Source organism: Plectrocnemia conspersa, unplaced genomic scaffold, assembly GCF_051122295.1.
Source record: "Plectrocnemia conspersa isolate PC_06_02 unplaced genomic scaffold, ASM5112229v1 ptg000005l, whole genome shotgun sequence".
Classification (NCBI taxonomy): Eukaryota; Metazoa; Arthropoda; class Insecta; order Trichoptera; family Polycentropodidae; genus Plectrocnemia; species Plectrocnemia conspersa.
In genome coordinates this window covers 19,503,431-19,521,482 of record NW_028277169.1, presented here as the reverse complement: position 1 = coordinate 19,521,482, position 18,052 = coordinate 19,503,431, and the positions used below count along the sequence as shown (strand labels likewise).

The 18,052-nt window shown below is 29.2% G+C and overlaps 1 protein-coding gene across 13 annotated transcripts in view; it reads right to left on the bottom strand.

Moving 5' to 3' along the window:
- The window catches only part of LOC148235052 (uncharacterized), a 398,703-nt gene that overhangs the window by 196,372 nt on the left and 184,279 nt on the right, over positions 1 to 18,052 (bottom strand). For 2 of the 13 annotated variants that reach the window (XM_088185412.1, XM_088185418.1), the window contains exon 2: positions 15,111 to 15,150. The exons of the other annotated variants lie outside the window; for them this stretch is intronic. The gene's annotated coding sequence lies outside the window, so the exon portion shown is untranslated. The remainder of the gene's footprint in view (positions 1 to 15,110; positions 15,151 to 18,052) is intronic. 13 annotated transcript variants of the gene reach the window in all.

The window sequence follows — 18,052 nt, the reverse complement described above, 5'->3', positions numbered from 1 at the left end:
TGGATGGAAACATTACCTCTTCCGGTGTAGCGGAGGGTAAAATTACCTGATTTGGTCATCGACTTGATGAGGTCGATGGTCTGGAGATGTGTGCCAACCACCTCCATGATGACAGGTGGCACTCTTGCGTGTTTACTCCCGGCAACTTCGGGGAGTTTGTCATACCTGTTATGACTTGAAGTCGGCAACAGGTTGGCGTCAGTAGAGGGTCTTGCAGTTTTCTTTGGCATCTGCCATTCATGCTCTGCTGATGGCGATAGGTACGCTTTTAACGTACCCACCGCACGCTTGCGCGTAAGCGTCTTCTTCATCGCGCCGGCAATGTCTCTGGCGTCGTAGTTGTTGCAAATGGTCGCGGGTGGGGGGTCGGAGCTTTGAACGGCAGCGAGAGCAGGCGCGGATGCGTCCGTTCACCGCTGAGGTACAGAGCAGAGTGAATATCTTAAGTTTGATCACAGTTGTTGTTGTGTCAAGAGCAATAAAAACGTATAAAAATAACACAAAAGTCAAAAAGAAAGTAATAAAACTGGAAAATAAACTAGACAGCACGAATCTATAGATATCTGCCGAGAGTTAAGTAAACACCTTCGATCGATTTCTTTGTCACTAGTATATAGTAGTGGCTCGTAAAATTCGGAGAGAAGCAATGAGATTTTTATAGTTTAGTACATAAAACCGAAACACTAATGGGATGAGCTATTTTAAATATATATATTTAAAAATGATAATACTACTTCAATGTGCTGCAAAGTATTTTATACATTTATTAGTCATTGAATTTGTAACATGTTATTATTTGTTAAATAAATAAATTACTTTGAACAGTTTCAAGTTTACTTAGAACTTTCCTAGATAACTAATATTATGTCGTTTTATGACTAAGGCGGCATCAGATATTTTTTATGGCACCGTTACTATAAACATGATCAAGGCGCAATGTTAGTCTAGACAAGTGGTGCCTAAACTCTGCTGTCACACATCCCTTGAGAGAAGCCCACGACCCACGCCTCTCATGATTTCTGTCTATGTTTTGGGGTGGCTTTTATTCTTTGTGCCATTTTCTAGATCCCAAAGTAGAAAAATATATTTTTATATAAATTATTATTATTATTACGGTTCCTAATACTTATGTGTGATATACCAAAACTAAAAAAATACATAATATTTTATCAAGTTTGTGATTTAAGACCTTGAATAAAAAATGTTATATATCAATAAAATTATGTTTTATTATTTATTTATATTTTTTAGATCATAATAAAAACATATATTTGCTGCTACACTAACTTTGTCGTTTTTTTATGGTAAAAAACAATACACAAGTGGTATTAGTCACTGACTATTGACCTGAAAGACCTGGGTTCGAATCTCATATGGATCTTAGTGTTTTTTAATTCCAATCGTATTTGGGAAATTAAAATTAGTGATTATTAAATAATTATAAATTCGATCGATCATTACAAATTTAATTTACCTGGATTTTTGTCGCGATGAATTATTGGCGATGTACAAAAAGTGTTATTGTATCATTTATACTATAATAATTTTTTTAAATATTATAGTATGAATGATACAATATTTTTCGTTAAGTTTGTTACAATGAAGCGCTTGACTAGAAGGATGAAAATTCGTACGTCATTAAAGAAAAACCTATGCATGAAAACCCAGAATCACTAATTGGTTTACGAATCACGTATTATTACGTGACCTGAATTATATGTTTTTTTACGTGAACTTCATGTGAAGCTAACAACGCCATATAATACAAAACAACTTTTAAAGTATTTTTTTGGGTTTCCCTGTACATATCATTGTTAGGTCGCTTATATAAGCTAATCTTAAATATAGCTGAATATAAACTACCTAGAATATTAGTAAAAATAATAATAAACGTAAAATAAAATTGTTTCAAGCACCTATAAAGGGGTTTAAATTAATGATTGTGAAATGGTGCACTATGGAGAGTTCACGTAAAAAAAGTAAAACCATAAAAGCCATTGCAAGCTGGGAACTGTAAGCTTTAATTCACGTCACAATACGTTCGAACGTTAGCATTTGCAGAGGAAACATTTGCAATTTTAATGCGTCGTTGCAAATGCGAAAATTATTTAAATCGAGAACTTTTCTCATTACGTATCGGAGACCGTTTCGTCTCATTTCTCCTGGCCGGTCTTTTCTATTACACAGAAAAATGCATTTCACAGAGAGCTCGTAAAAATGCGGGGGATATAAATAAATCTAGAAAAATGAACAAAATAGGATAAAAAAACAATTTTAATTTAAAACGAGACTTTTTATAATTTAAAAAGATATTCCGAATGAAAAATTTAAAATCAGTTTGATATTTTTTTCTTTTAAGGTTAATATCTATTACTAAAGGAAATATTATTTTTGATTAAAATCCACATCATAATGTAAGAGAAATTTAATTAATAAGTATTTTATTTCTTGCTTAACTTATAATATATGGAAAAAAAATTATAAAAATATTTTGTAACATAGTCACAATGGACCTCAATGCATTTGTAAGCCTGTAAAAGAGTTTTTTGGTGACCAATATGGCATAATAAATTATTCGAACCTATCTACGTTACAAATGACTTAAATATATATTATTTTAAACGTATTCAGAATTGTCGATTTAAAACAATTTAGAAATACATTTTCTACTGCAGTAATATATTTTTTATTATTCAAAAGCGCATTGTTAACCTCTACATGTCCGACAGCGACCTAATATTTTCCCCCATTTTCAAATCGCAACTGAGCAGAATACTTAAAATTGTGCTGCACACTTTCAGCGGCGCTCAACTTAGACCCGCGTTCCTTTTTCTCACAAACTTGCCATATATCATAACCAAAGAAAATAATGCAATCGCGTCATGTACTGAATATTCGATTCGACGTTATAATTATATATTGTAGAGCTATAGAAGCATTTAGAATTGCATTATCGAAATATTAGAGTAATCGCTCTAGTTTAACTAGATTAAATATAACAAATTAACTCAGCCAGTTTATTGTATCAAACAATTGATTTTCAATTTCACTGCTCAATATCAGTACAATCGTATTTGTTCACAAACGAATGATCTGGTACGAATATTTCCACGTGATTTACGTAGTTGTTACGTCACATTGTTTAACAAATTACTATGATATTTAAAAAAAAATTAACTAAACCCAAACCTAATCTTAACAAATAAAGCAAATATAACGTGAAAAACTATTTGTTTTATTTTATTCATACAAATAATTTTACAGACATACTAATTATATAATATATATAATATATAAATATGTTCATGTTTACAATTATTCCTTAGCTAAATTTAATAAAAAATAAGAATACAAACTAATCGCATGTGGTTATAATTAAGGGAAAAAATAAAAAACCTTTTGAAATTAAAACGAAAAAAAAATTAAAATTCAGGAGGAAAAAAATAGTGAAAATTAGAGTACATAGGTAGTACTGGAATTATTGACATGTTGTCTTTAACCTCTAAAGCAATATGTGCTTTGATATTTTATGGATGTATTTAAATTTAATGTTTTTTTCGTAGTCACCGATACACGAGACTAGTGGGTTAGTGTGATTTCGCGAAATATTTTTATAATATTTACTGGTATTAAAATTAATTCATTAAATTTTAGGGCTAATATGCAATTTTTAAAGTTGGTATAAAAAGATGTATTATATATTATATTTATACAATAGCTTTACTTTGAATGTCTTGTAATTTAGAAAAAATAGTATTATTAGCGCTACTTCACACCGAACAGGCATATAAAAGTAGGTAAAAGTTTTATCCTTTAATATAATTTTACTTTGACAGGGCACTAAAGCACTTAAGATACTTCTAAATATGTTCAGGTAAATAAATTGTATGCAACGGAAAAAGTAATAACTAACACTTAAATCCATAAATAAGGAAATCAATAAAAAATAAAATATTAAAACCTTTTTTAATTAATCTAATGCGTTTTAGGAAACCGGATGGCGAATCGGCAAATGTGGACGTCCTAGCCCCAACGGACATCAAAAGAGGACGCGATTGCGATTCTCGAAGACAGCACATTTTAGGAGATTAAATAAATGCTTAGCGACATACAACTTCCTGCGAAAACTTCTGAAAGAAAGGCGCTGGGATACAGGAACAGATAATAACCAAATTTATTTTTATGAATGCATCTCAAAAACATTCCTTATTCGGGAATTCTAAATTAGAGATCCTGATTCAAAAATGTCTAATTAAAGTGCCATAGATAACACAAATGCGTTTCTCATAATAAATCCAAGATTTATCACATACGTCGTTTATGTGAAGAGAGAACCTCCACTTGCTATCAAAAGCGATTCCGAGATCTTAAATGAAAATTTCTCAAACTGAAACGAACCGAGATCGTAGGAATAAACTGAGAAAATGCTACAGTATGGTACTCAAACTTAAGCTAATAAGAAGACGGTTGACGAAAGTCCATCTCCATAGAGAATGTAAATTACTTTGTAGAGAGAGATCATCAACATAGCAAAACAATTTTAATTTATTTGCCCTCAAAAAAAAACTTCAATTTGTAACTACTGTATTTATTTTATTAATAAATAACGTGAAGAGCAGAGGACCCAGTTTGGACCCTTGAGAATCCCTTGAAGGGGTGAAATATTCTTTTGACAATCGGCTGCCATAGGTTAACTGTTTACGGTCGTTGAAATAAGCGAGTCAAGTCATCTGAGCAACCGAGGTACGACCATTTTTTTAATAATAACCCATGACAAACCTAACCTTATTAAATTCCGTATATACATTTAGTTGTGATTATAAATATGTAATAAATTAAAATTGCTTTAAAATATGTATTTTGTGAATTGACATAGTTGAATTTAAAGCTACTAATTAAATATTTATTATCATACTTACGATTAACGATTACGAATCGCTGTATTCATACAGACAATCAAAAAGTTTTTAATATTTAATAAAAATATGTTGAAATTCTATTGATAAAATTTGTTTTATGCTATATAATATTTATAAACTTTTCTATAAAAGATTTGATCATTTTTAGGATACATTAACTGATGATTATGATTTTTAAATTAAATATAATACACAAAAATACTTCGCTAAACTACATAAGCTCTGAAGTAAAGTAATCAATATCATAAATTACAACCTAGCTTGATTTTAATTAATTACCTTGGTATTCATCCATGAGATTAGGAAAAGCCAGCAATAGGAATACCTAATCAGAAATGTTCGATTGGAATTATAATTAATATTAATTTATGAACAAAGGCTTTCACTACTGCCCCATTGGTCAATAACACTTTATAGTAACGGCTTTGTTACATGGATATAATAATATAAATGAATAGTATATATTTTTTATTATTTTAAGTACTTACTTCAAATGAATATTACAAAACTAACGCCTGATTTATAATTAGGCAATTTTATAAATACATTAAATTATCGTATAATTGTAGGAAAAAATCTTTTCATACGTTATAAGTAAATGATATTCATATTAATTATAATTTAGCAAAGAATACAAGTATCATATAAAGACATTATTTTTAATGAGAACGATGTCCTCGTCGCTTTTCTCTACGTCCGACATATTCGCAGTACAATGTAGTACATACAAAGCGAATGAGGCAGAACAAACCCTACGCCGGAAGGGACGTGGGGTTGTTTTAAAAAAATGTCGTTCGGGATATAGTTTTCGGCGTTGGCATATTTACCCGTGGGCCGTTATTACGGCGATTCATATTAAAGCACATTAATCTTTCACGGTGACAGTGCCGACGCCGTACAATGGCGTTCAAACGGATTTGCACGGTGACCATAAATCCAAAAGGGGCTTATTAAAAACACTCATTTCTTTCAAAGATTTATGCAATGCTTATTCTTTTCAGAAAACCGTATTTTTTTAAATATTGAAAATCCAGTCCTTGACAGTTACGGCTTATTATTACGAGCTGTTAAAGTATCATCGTAGGAGATTAGTCAAACAAATTGTGGAAACGTGAACATACTAGTGATACCTTAAAAATAAGTATTATCTTGTGATTTGACTTGACAGTTTTATAAGCTACATATTTATGAAGTTTATAGGACTTTATTATGATGCAATGCACGTATAAATCATTTATCACGAGGTTAAGGAAACACGAAGGGGAAAAGTGACTTTTTATGGCATGACAAATGATAATACAAATGCAGCATGAAAGTGAAACACGTTGCACACTTATACCTTTAAGGTAAGGTACAAATATTGCATAACAAATAATATTATAAAATTATTTTATAAAATTTATCAATAATAAATAAATACACATAATGCCTGATTAAAAATTTTAACAAGCAAAAATTATTATAACTTAAAATTTATTTGAATTATAAATTCTTAAGACAGTTTCATTATTTTTAGTGATAAATAAGATTTAATAAAGATCTAAATTGGTATTGTCGATTATTTTTAAATTAGCGGAATTCATTTTGATGTTGCTTTCATCTCAGTATATCATTTCTTAAGGAATTACTTTTACAATGGTATTAGACGGCACTTTTATATTTAAAACGTTTGTTTGCTACTTAAATATTAAATGACAATTTAAATAATATGGATATTCATAAGTATATATAATGCTTATATCTTATTACATTTTAAAAATGTTTCTCAAAAAAAATTATTATAGATTGCCTCTATATATTTATAGAAAGGATGATTTTTTCTGAATAAGTTTTACCGAATTTCAAGAAGGAAAGCAACGTTGACAAATATATTATCGGAGAGACACAAAATCCTAACCGACCCGACATGTACTCTTATGTCTACATCTGGTAATTGGCAATAGTTTAATCCCGTGCCAAGTCCACTAAAGCCTCCACATGTGCGAAAATACCTCATTCCGATTCGGACATTTTCCATATTAAGCCAGATCCTAGGTAACCTTTCTACCCTTCGTCAAATATTGGACCGGCGATGGGGACGTTTCCCACTGTCAAACGTAACCCAGAAATGACAACTTCATAGGGGGATTTATATTTCACTATCCGTTATACTACACGACGCACGAGGACCAAATGGTATTGAAATGAGATTCGAAAAACATACACACAAAGACTCCCGGTCCGGAATTAAGTGCCGCGTATGGAATGTTTCTTGTGTGTCTGCTTATGTAATCTGGCATAAAATAAATTTTGCGAAAGAATCTCATATTACATATTTCGACGTAAGAATATGTATATTTCCGGCAAAACCGAATAATAAAAATCAACATTACGAAAAACGATTGAAAAAATACCAAAATAAATTGTATAATAATTACATACGTTTGCATGACAAGGAAATAAATAAGATTTATTGCCTGTTCGTGTGTTTTTCTTTCCCACCCTATAACACTGTATTGTATATTACTTTTTTCATGTAAAGAAAAAAATATAATATATGTATCAAAATCCAAATTTGTTATGACTTATCACTAATTAAGTTTATTGATTTATAGCAATATTAAATGTATCCATTATAATAAACACGATTTACAAAAAATGTAGTAAGATCTTAAAAGCACTTTAATCTACCTTCAAGATTTCTATTACAAATAGAAACGGTTCTGCGTCACAAAGCTCAGGGTTTTGGAAGCATCGGTTTGTTTTTTTCCAGTTCAATGAATACTGAGGTACTCTACGACTTTGGATCAAGGTATCGCTTTGTCATCCATTTATATAAAAGCGATGCATTGGAAACCTTTACCTTTAATCTCTTAATACTATAAAACTATCAATATACGATAAAAAATACTTGCTGTGAAAGCTTTTTTAATGTATATATAAAATTGCTTATTATTTAATAAATTCACAAAAAATTGTATGTATTATATTTATAGTTCGCAAATGCTCTTATAAAACTTAAGTGCTTTGTAGTTAAAATTATAAATATTAACTTGCAACTAAGAAAAATATTTTACAAATTAAATATCAGTATAAACACAACACTAAAATTTACATCTAAGCAATGACATATTAAATAACATTAACATGGTTTTGATATATATTGACATTTGTTAATTAATGATTTAAAAAGTAAATAAAATTGCTATGTTTTGGATGATCATTATAAACTATAGCTGAACCATTAAATTGGCTACTGTTTAATTAAAGGTAAAGAAATTTAATCTAGTTCTTAAATTAAAAAGGCTATTTTTAATATAATTTTTTATAACATATTTTTAAATGCTTTTATTATATTTTTTATTGAATTAAGAGTAATGACTTTTTGTTGTAGGCTTTGTTTATATCATATTTATAAAACTGTGCGTTATTATCCTAAGATATATACGGGTTCCAAAAATAGCTCGTCGTTTTATTAATTTAAATAAAATATATTACGTTTAATGTTCATAAAAAATAATACAAAAAAACGTTTTACAAAGCATTTTTATCAACTGACGAAATGAAGGTAAAATAAGTAAACATCAAACTAGTAGCTAATTGAAAGACATGTTGGTGAATAATATTGTCCAGGTTTTAACCTACACAATTAATTTAGAAGTCATTCTATTCACTATTTCAAACAAAAAAATACTAACTCGTTTCGAAAGTATGGCCTAACAATAAAATGGATCTCAGGGCATTAATAATTGTTAATATTTCACGGAACGTCCCGAGATACCAATGTACTGGTAAAACTACCTTTTGCTTGGAAAGGATGCGCGATAGACAATGAGTTTTACCATGCGTAAAATAACTATTGTTCTCTATCTCTATTACCGATCGCCAAAAATGACTATCTAAAAGTTTTACTTTTAATGCGTAAACATATTTCGTGGGTGAGTCTAAGAGACGATGCAATTGGCCCGCTAACATTATTATTTATCACAGCTGTTTCAAACCAGCAATATATACAATGTGACACTTTTCATAAAGAGGAAAGGAAGAAAAGAGAGAGGGGCAGATAGAGAAAGACGCTCCATAAAATCAACCCCAAGGAGTTACATCATGAGGCACATCAGCAGATAGTTCAACATAATCACAAGATCACAGCCGACAATAATTCAGTTCGATACACCAGCGAAAACCAACACCGTATGATAACGGCAGATCAAAGTCACACCTCCTCGATATAAAACTTTTAAAAAATAAAATATTTTAAAATCACTAAATAAATTCTAAATTGTAAATTATATTTTACCCTCTGTTCTTAAACTATGAAATAAAGACCTACCAGGTTGTTTTAAATAATAAATACAAATAATTGACACAGGATACAAAATGCTTTTTTCTCTAGAGTTTAGTAACCAAAACTGCTTAAAATACAATTGTACTATTTAGTTTTAAAAAGCTGCTTTAATTCCCGTATTATACCATTATATGGTATATAATAAAAAGTTCTAATACTAATATTACTAATTATCGGGAGGCGTTAATGTTTTGTATATATTTTTTGCGCAAACTTTGACTTTCACACCCAAAGCGGAAAGTTCGACAGCCATCGTTATTTAGTTCGCGTCCAAAACAGACGACCATAAATATTTACTTGGGTATTATGCGAGTGAATTTTCATGTTGGGTTTTACCCGTACGTTTTTTCTACACAAAAAATTTTCCCCTCAGGTAAAAATAGAAAAAGGCGTGGTTCGTTTGCAGATTTAATATTTATCACGCCTGACTATTGGACTACGCATTTTTGGGCCGGAGCATGTGCGAAAACCCGGTGATTTTCATAAAACCCCAATTTTAACAAAAAAAAACACATACTCTCATTCTGAATGAAATCAAAACATTAAAATTTAAATGGTCATCAATTTTTTTTAATTGAGATGAAATATACGTTTGATATATAAATATTTTATATGTGCTGAAATATATTCACAAATCAAACTAAACTTTCATTTATTTGCATTCAAAACCAGTGAATCACAGTCAAAGTCAATAAGGTAGCAAAATAACCTCAAAAAGGTTAAACTTTTCGCCGTAGGTATAATTGAAAATTTTCAAAAACGGCCATCGTTAAAGCAAACACGCTTTTTTAATGAGAGACGAGAAAATTTAATGGCGCATGAATAAAAGATTACGCGCCCAAACTTGTGTATAAAGGAAAAATAACTATAAACCGTGTCAAATTAACATTTTTTCTATCCCAAATAAGGTGAGGCGGCAAAGAGAAAAACGTAGATTATGATATTAAAAAATAACCTCTTTGGGGAGAGCAATTTGTGATGCTCTGTCGCCATTCGTTTAGATAGCTGAATTTTATATGAATAAATATGAAAGCTAGCAGGTTTTTACGTGGATGTTTATCTAAATTTAACCAGCTGTGTATACACACTGAAATTATTCAAATGTCGTACTAAAAAAGAATGCCTAGTATGTGTTAAAAAGAGGAGAGAATCAATGACTCTATAATACAAGAGCTGTTGGTAAAATTTCAAGTTCTTTGGAATAATCGTTTTTGTAAAATACTTATTTATAGAATAATTAAATCAGCTTATCAGATTTCTAACTAAATTGCAACACCATAATATCTCATACTAAACAGTGAAAGTATTAATATATTGATAATTCAAGTGAAATATGTGTATAAAACTTACTAGTCTTAGAATGCAAGCAGAATAATAGAATAATAAAAAGACTATTAAATACTTGAAATATATGATTCGTTATTTTTAAGTAAAAATAAACATCTTAATTTACATGATTTTAGTATGTTATATGGTTATTTTTGACGTAGCATCTACTGGATAGCATTGATAGAGTTCTACGACATTAAAGAAAAATAAAACTTCTTAATTTGAAAAAATTGCCTTAACAGCTGTATAAACTCTTACTAAATATAAAAAAATCATACAAATATACAGCTGGAATCACAACATGAAAACATCCCCATTTGTTTATCAACGCTGTATATTATCTAAATGCTAGCTAAGCAAAGTCTTGTATTTCAAGGAAAACTCTTGATGGACCTATGTTTTTGGAAAAGCTAAACAAAAGTCGATATCGCTGAATGAATAGAATAACATATTCGATACAAATTTTGCATGTATACTCTCTGGGTAATAATGGACCCCCGTTTTACAAGGTAAAGTTTAATTTATTATGCATTGCTTCATCGTTAGTTGTTCTATGATATAATAACTTTTTATGCTTTTGCTTCTGCTATATTATTATAAAATAAACATTAAGTAATAAGCAATTTTAAAAAAGTTATTTGATTTTTGAAAAGTAAAGTTATATTTATTGTTTATAAATTATAATACCAAATTCCCAATTATTGGGCGAACACACACAGATTGAACGGGTCTTTGTCTCAAAACTTGCGTTAATTTACTGTTTCCAAAATGATCATCTATCAAAAAGGAAACAGGACAATAGCGGAAAGGATTTAGACCATACGACCCTTGTTACGACCACATAAATAACACAAGTTTTGTTCTTTTGCGAAATAGTCACGGATATAATAAATCACTGGATCATCAAGATTTCCGTTGCAATGCAATACGACCTTGGACAATGCCCATCAAGCGAATGTCGATTTGTAAGGCAGAGATTATCTGGATGATCGCTGCATATTTGCGATTGGTCAGCAAGCTTTGTGGCCCTGGATGCTTTAGCCTGGACTCCGATGAGGAGAAGGTAGTCACCAGAAGACACTCGAAGACAGTGGCGTAGTGAAGGGGGGGGGGTCCAAGAGGTATGAACCTTTTAGCGGAGCGCAGCCAGTGATTTTATAGTCATTAAATATAAATTACAAAAATTATATTGCCTTTTTTCTTGAAAAAACCCCACCCTTGACAAAATACTGGCTACGCCACTGCTCGAAGAGACCAGCAGAAGCCTGCCGCCTACGGACAACATATTATCATGAACTCACACATCCCTCTGCCAGCTTCTCTACCACCTCTCGGAAAATATACTATAGAATGATCGAATTAAATGATCCATGCGATCATTCTATTCAAACAAGGAAGTAACATACCGCAAAAGGATTAAAAGTTTTGGACTGATTTAGACCAGATCTAAATTTAATAAAATATTTGTGATGTGTGCAAAGAGAAATATTTACTAAAACAACTACCAATATTAAGTTAAGCTGCGTATATCTTATTTTGGAAAATCTACTATGTGACACATATGTTTATGCATTATGTTAGAGCATTATGATGTATTTGCGTAGCCTTGCAGGACATATTAACTTTATTTTTAATATAGTGAATAATATATGTATATGCATATTGTGATATTTTCTACGGTAAAATTGCCTTTTTTGTGTACGACGCTTCTCCGAAATCACTACAATTTTTTCTACACCCTCTTCCTACACCCATTTTTTCAGAGTTGATCCACCTCAGAAATCCTACCCTCGTCATGCGATACAAGCGAAAAATTGTCGTTGGCTTAGTGGCGTGTTATGCGTGCGCTCCGTGGATTCCTTTCACTTTCTCGTAAGATAATCACGAGGGCCCTCACGTTCGCGAATCGCTCCGCGTACGTGAGGGTCGTTCCGGCTCAGGTACACATCCGGCGAATAGTTCCGCATTCTGTTTCCTGCCTTCCGGAACGCATAAAGACACTACGCCAAAAGGATCGCAAACACTATTAAGACACAATATGTACCGCACTTTAAATCCACTGCTACGCGCTCAAGATTGTTTCGATTAGGGTTGCCAAAATATTTAAACTTTTCCGGGACATGGTAATTACATGCAATCTACATTGAATAAGCGGTTTTACACATTCGATACTACGTTTCCTTTGTCATTTTGAGTCAAAATGGTTTTCGAAACTTTTAAGACTACTAAATTTTAGAGTTTAACTTACTATTATCAACCTCAAATAAACGCAATAAATATCTTAATGTGTTAGTGATAAAATATGAGACAAATAAAAATCTCCAAACAATTATTCGAACACTCACAATTAATCTATAAGTTTTACGACATTGTGTCATCGGTGGAATGAAATATAGGGATACTAATGGATATCGTTAGAATTTACTGTAACAAAAACTTTTCGGACGTCTCAATTACAACTCACTATCATAAAAATATAAGTTGAGATTAGAAATTGTACTTCACCTTTCGTATTTTTTCCTTACAAATTATTATACAAAAATAAATTAAAAAGTTCTTCAGCGACATTACAGCTTCTTACAATAAAGAGCTTTAAATATGTCCATTGCAGCACATTAGATCATAGCTAGATAAACTTTCGTCGACTATGAAAATTTTAAAAACTTAAATATTTCAGTTAAACAAGAATTAACCGACCAGTAAATATGTCGAAATGAAAATTCACTGATTCTACAATAAAACGCCAATGATTTATTCATTAAAAACTATAAAACGTCAGTTAACGTATTTAATGTCTTAGTCATTTCACCCTGCAAATACATTGTTTTAATATTATTTCCGTAACTATTGAAAAAATTTTAATAAAACTTAAAATTGAGCTATACAATAAGGATTTAGGTACGTTTCATCGCCGATTAATTATTTTTATCAAAGCTTAAGTTTTTACGTAATTTTTTTAGTTAATAATTCGGTCAACTATACTTGTTTATTTTTTTATTGTTTGAGAAAATTCAATTCATCGAATTGTTTGGCAAAATCTAACCATAAAATTTTCCTCATTATATCGCAATGTAAAATAATTCTACACAATACATAAATAAGCAATATTATGAAACCATATTGTGATTCTTTCTTCTTGATAATAGAACAGACATTGCTATATGTATATAGGTATTTAAATAAAATAAACGGATTTAATAAATTAGTGATTATCTGAATGTAGTAATAAAATGTGTATAATTGGTATGCGGAAAAACCACATAATAGAGGAAAACATTGTATAGATAAAAACAGATCATATAATTTCCGTAAATTGCCGTGACCAAAAATGATCATTCATCAACAATTGAGAGAAACAAGACAATATTGTAAGATTATAAAAAAATAATCTTACTTTTCTAGTAACTTCGTTTGCTTATTAATATTAAATATCTTCTTAAATCTCAATATGTAGGATTAAATTAATTTATACAAATTATAAATAATAAGAATAAATAATATGGTTATATAGCAATATTTTAATATAACTTATTTAAGATATTTTGGACTTTATATTATTTAGATACTTTTTGTATTTTTGTATTCTATTTTAAAAAATTTACAATCCTTTTTGCAAGGATACTTTGAAAAAATCGATGGATTTATGCATGCGATATATGCACGATGGATGTACACAGTGCTGTTCAATCAAATTATATAACATAAAACGAGAATAGTTTACAGAATAACAAAATAAAAAACAATGTTAAAAAATTAAAGCGATGATAAGAATAATTAATCGGTCGGCGATAAGCTGACTGGCAAAAAAACGGCAGATGTTAAACGTCCTTTACCCTTATTTTATTGCTTCATTTTAAATTTCATTAAAATTGGATCAGTAATTAAGGAAATATTTAAAAAATCATATGTTAAATCATGTTGCAAAAATGTTTACAAATCGGTACGTTAAAATTAAAGTTACAATTAACATTATTTGCAGGTTCTTAATAGCTACAATTATAAAATTAAATTAATAGAGACTATAGTACTTTTTTGATGCTTTATATTTTTATAAAATAAAAACGACATTTCTGTTATAAGAGTGAAAATAATCCCCAAGGAAGTCCTTCATTTGTTGTTAATGAATAGTAATCCAGACATTATTAAAGCTAATCCACAAAGAAAGACCCTTTGTAATAGTTGTACCACATATAGATGAGGTAAAACTATTACAATTATTATTTTTATGTTTTAAAATTAAAATCTAGTCCTAGTGTAAATGATGTGTCTAATGTAGACAGTAAAAATATTTTACTTTTTGTTTTGAATTCCTAAATTATGCGACACAAATGTGATTGGATCTAGGTAAGTCTGCTTTCGGGATAATTATGTCAATCTAATTGTTGACAACCCTAGTTCCGACACGTGTCGCTGTGTTTTTACTCGAATGGGGTGTTCAATCAGTGGGTAGAATTTATATAATACAAGTCAACAGCAAAAGGGAACATGTTAATTATATAAACGTTATTGAAGCAAGTGAATAATAATCAACTTACGTGTTGATAAATGAAGGTGATGTAGACGAAAAAGACGTACCTGAAACAAATAATAATGAAAATATTAGTAATTGTTGATATTTACATTCAAACACGACACGAGATCAATGATTGTTTATACAGTATTTTATTGCAAATTAATAAAATAAAATATAAACCATTTGCCTATCAATGAAAATCGCATCGTTATAACATAACAATATTTATATAATTTTGTATGTAGCTTTGTTCTAAGCAGATTTTCTGAAAAATCATTGCCTATCTTCTTAGAATGCAATTAGAAAAGGATAACGTTGAAAATAATTCTCTTTTAAGCTAACTATATAAGAGAAGAAATAAGGCCATCTTCAGGACATCTTAAAATTTGTAAATAATAATTACATAATTATAAAATTTAATATTAAATGTATTAATATGTGTACTTAATACATAAATTTTAATAAAGCAATTTTCGGCAACTTTAGACACACAATGACATTTCTCATTATAAAATGCGTCTTGTTTATGCAAAATTTAAAATTAACGCTTCATTGATTTGCAAATAAGCGTACCAACAAACTTTGGCGCCTTAAAGTTTTGATTGAATTATTTTCATAAATTAATGTAAATTTCTTACATTCTTATACATCTATATGAAACAATAGCTATACTAATAAAAAACTTTTAAACACAATCAACAGAACTTGTATATTAATTTTGAACCATTCAAATATCAATGAAATTAAATGACGTATTTCGTGTACTACAATTAACCTTTTTACAATGCGACTGTAAATTTAATCTATAAAACATGTGCTTTACACGAAACATGTCGAGTTTTAGGATAGTTAAAGAACACGTTTTAGTTGCTCAAGAATATTGTACTCCATACGAGAAAGTTGGATTATACGAAACGTATTATTCCGTGCAACTACATAGTTTCAATACAAAAGTATGTAATCAAATTAAACGTTGAAGGAATTAATTGTTTTTAAACACGAGACCATCGAACTATAGGTAACATAATATCCTAATGATAGCTTTAGGTAATAAGTTCGACTTACGTGGATTTTCTATATAAAAAAAAATATTTTTAAATATTATCTGGACATTACAAAAAATATCTGGTTTAAAATAAAAAAGTCAAAATAAATCATATCGAAACTTTTACTATACGAAACTAAGTTTTAGTTTTAATGGTTTAACTTATAACATATATTATATATTCATTGAATAAAAACCTTTATTAAGATCCAATTGTAGTATTTACATTTTTAATTCAATGCAATGTACAAGACTAATATAACAGAAACACAGATCAGTGTATAGCAAATTAAGTTAGTAGCGCGTATAAGATTAAATAATTGATTAATGGTTTTAAATCTGGGCTCAACTTATTTATTCTTTATTTTATTTGTTTCATATAAATTTCTACATGTATTTAAGAATATTTTATTTATATAATCGTTTGCTCTCAAAATGTTTTAAGCAGCTTATGAACGTTGAAAATTATCTTAAAACTTTTTAATTTTATTATTTATTATAATTAGATCATATTTTCTATACCTACTAAAAATATAACTTAAAATCTGTATAATACATATATATTTAAACATTGTTTTTGCAAATCTATATTATTATATTTATTACCTATGACTCTGTGTGTAAAACGTAACACAGAAGAACGTATGTATTTTTAACTTAAAGAGAACGTATTTTTAGCTTTTAGAACGTTTTTAAAAGTAGCTATGAAAAGAGCGCTGGGCGGAATAATCTAGATATAGGATAGAACGTGTTCCTAGAAAGAAACACGATATTAAAATCCCTCGTATCGAGTGAAAAAGAGAGTAGCTCGCCTGTGTTAGGGGCGTAGGATTTGCACTTTGTTGCAGGAACTGTAAAAAGAAAAGCTTTTTCATCGGTTCAAAAAGACCGTAGATTAAGACCTTACATACATATAACAAAGACTTTGAAACTTTCGTACACTCGTTTCAAAATATTTTACTTGTTGTTATTAAAGAAAAATATGACAGTAAATTGTATGTAGTGAATGTATTATATATGTTTGATATTAATTGTATGATTTCCATGAATTTTCTATACTTAGGCTTTTGTGTGTAAGCATATTATATTTATATACATAACAAACATTTTCTGTTACCTAATAAGCATATTACTTACAAAATTTTAGGACAAATTCTTAGAAAACTAAATGTCAAACCAATTAACTATGACACTAAAGCAGTTATATTATACTTACACCATCAAATGTTAAAATTATTCTTTTTTCAGCTGCTTTGAACACAACACAATTTTAATACAATAATTAACAAGTGAACACATTTAACACAAATAACAAATGAACATATAAATATTTATAAAACAATCGAAACACAACACAAAAATTTAAATATTTAATATTTTTAGTTCATATATTTTTTTCATAACAAACTTTTTTTTGATTAATAATAATTACAGTGTCATTAGCATATAGGTAAAGGTTACAATTAAGATCAGTAATGAATACATGTAAAAAAAATGAAATATTAATAATACAAACTTGCCTTTGTTACTACAATTATAACGTTTTTAATCATTCTCGTCTACATTGATAACAAATATTTTGAGTCTTTACACAGTTCCTTGTATTGCCATTATAAAATTATAATAAAAGACATTGCTATCAAGTTTTTGTTTTTTTTTTTAAATTCAAATTGTGAAACACTCAATAATCTAGTTTAAAAAACTAATGTTTAAAAAACTGAAATCAGATTTTTTTATATACATTAGTTATTATTTAGGCAAACTCCATTGATCTAGAAATACACTAGATGTAAATTTTTAGCTTAATAAGTATTGCATGTTATTAATTATTTAATTTATACAGTATTTGCTTATTTTTATAGTAAAATTATCAATATAAAGTGCCACATTATTTTTTATTATCAAATACATTCAGATTT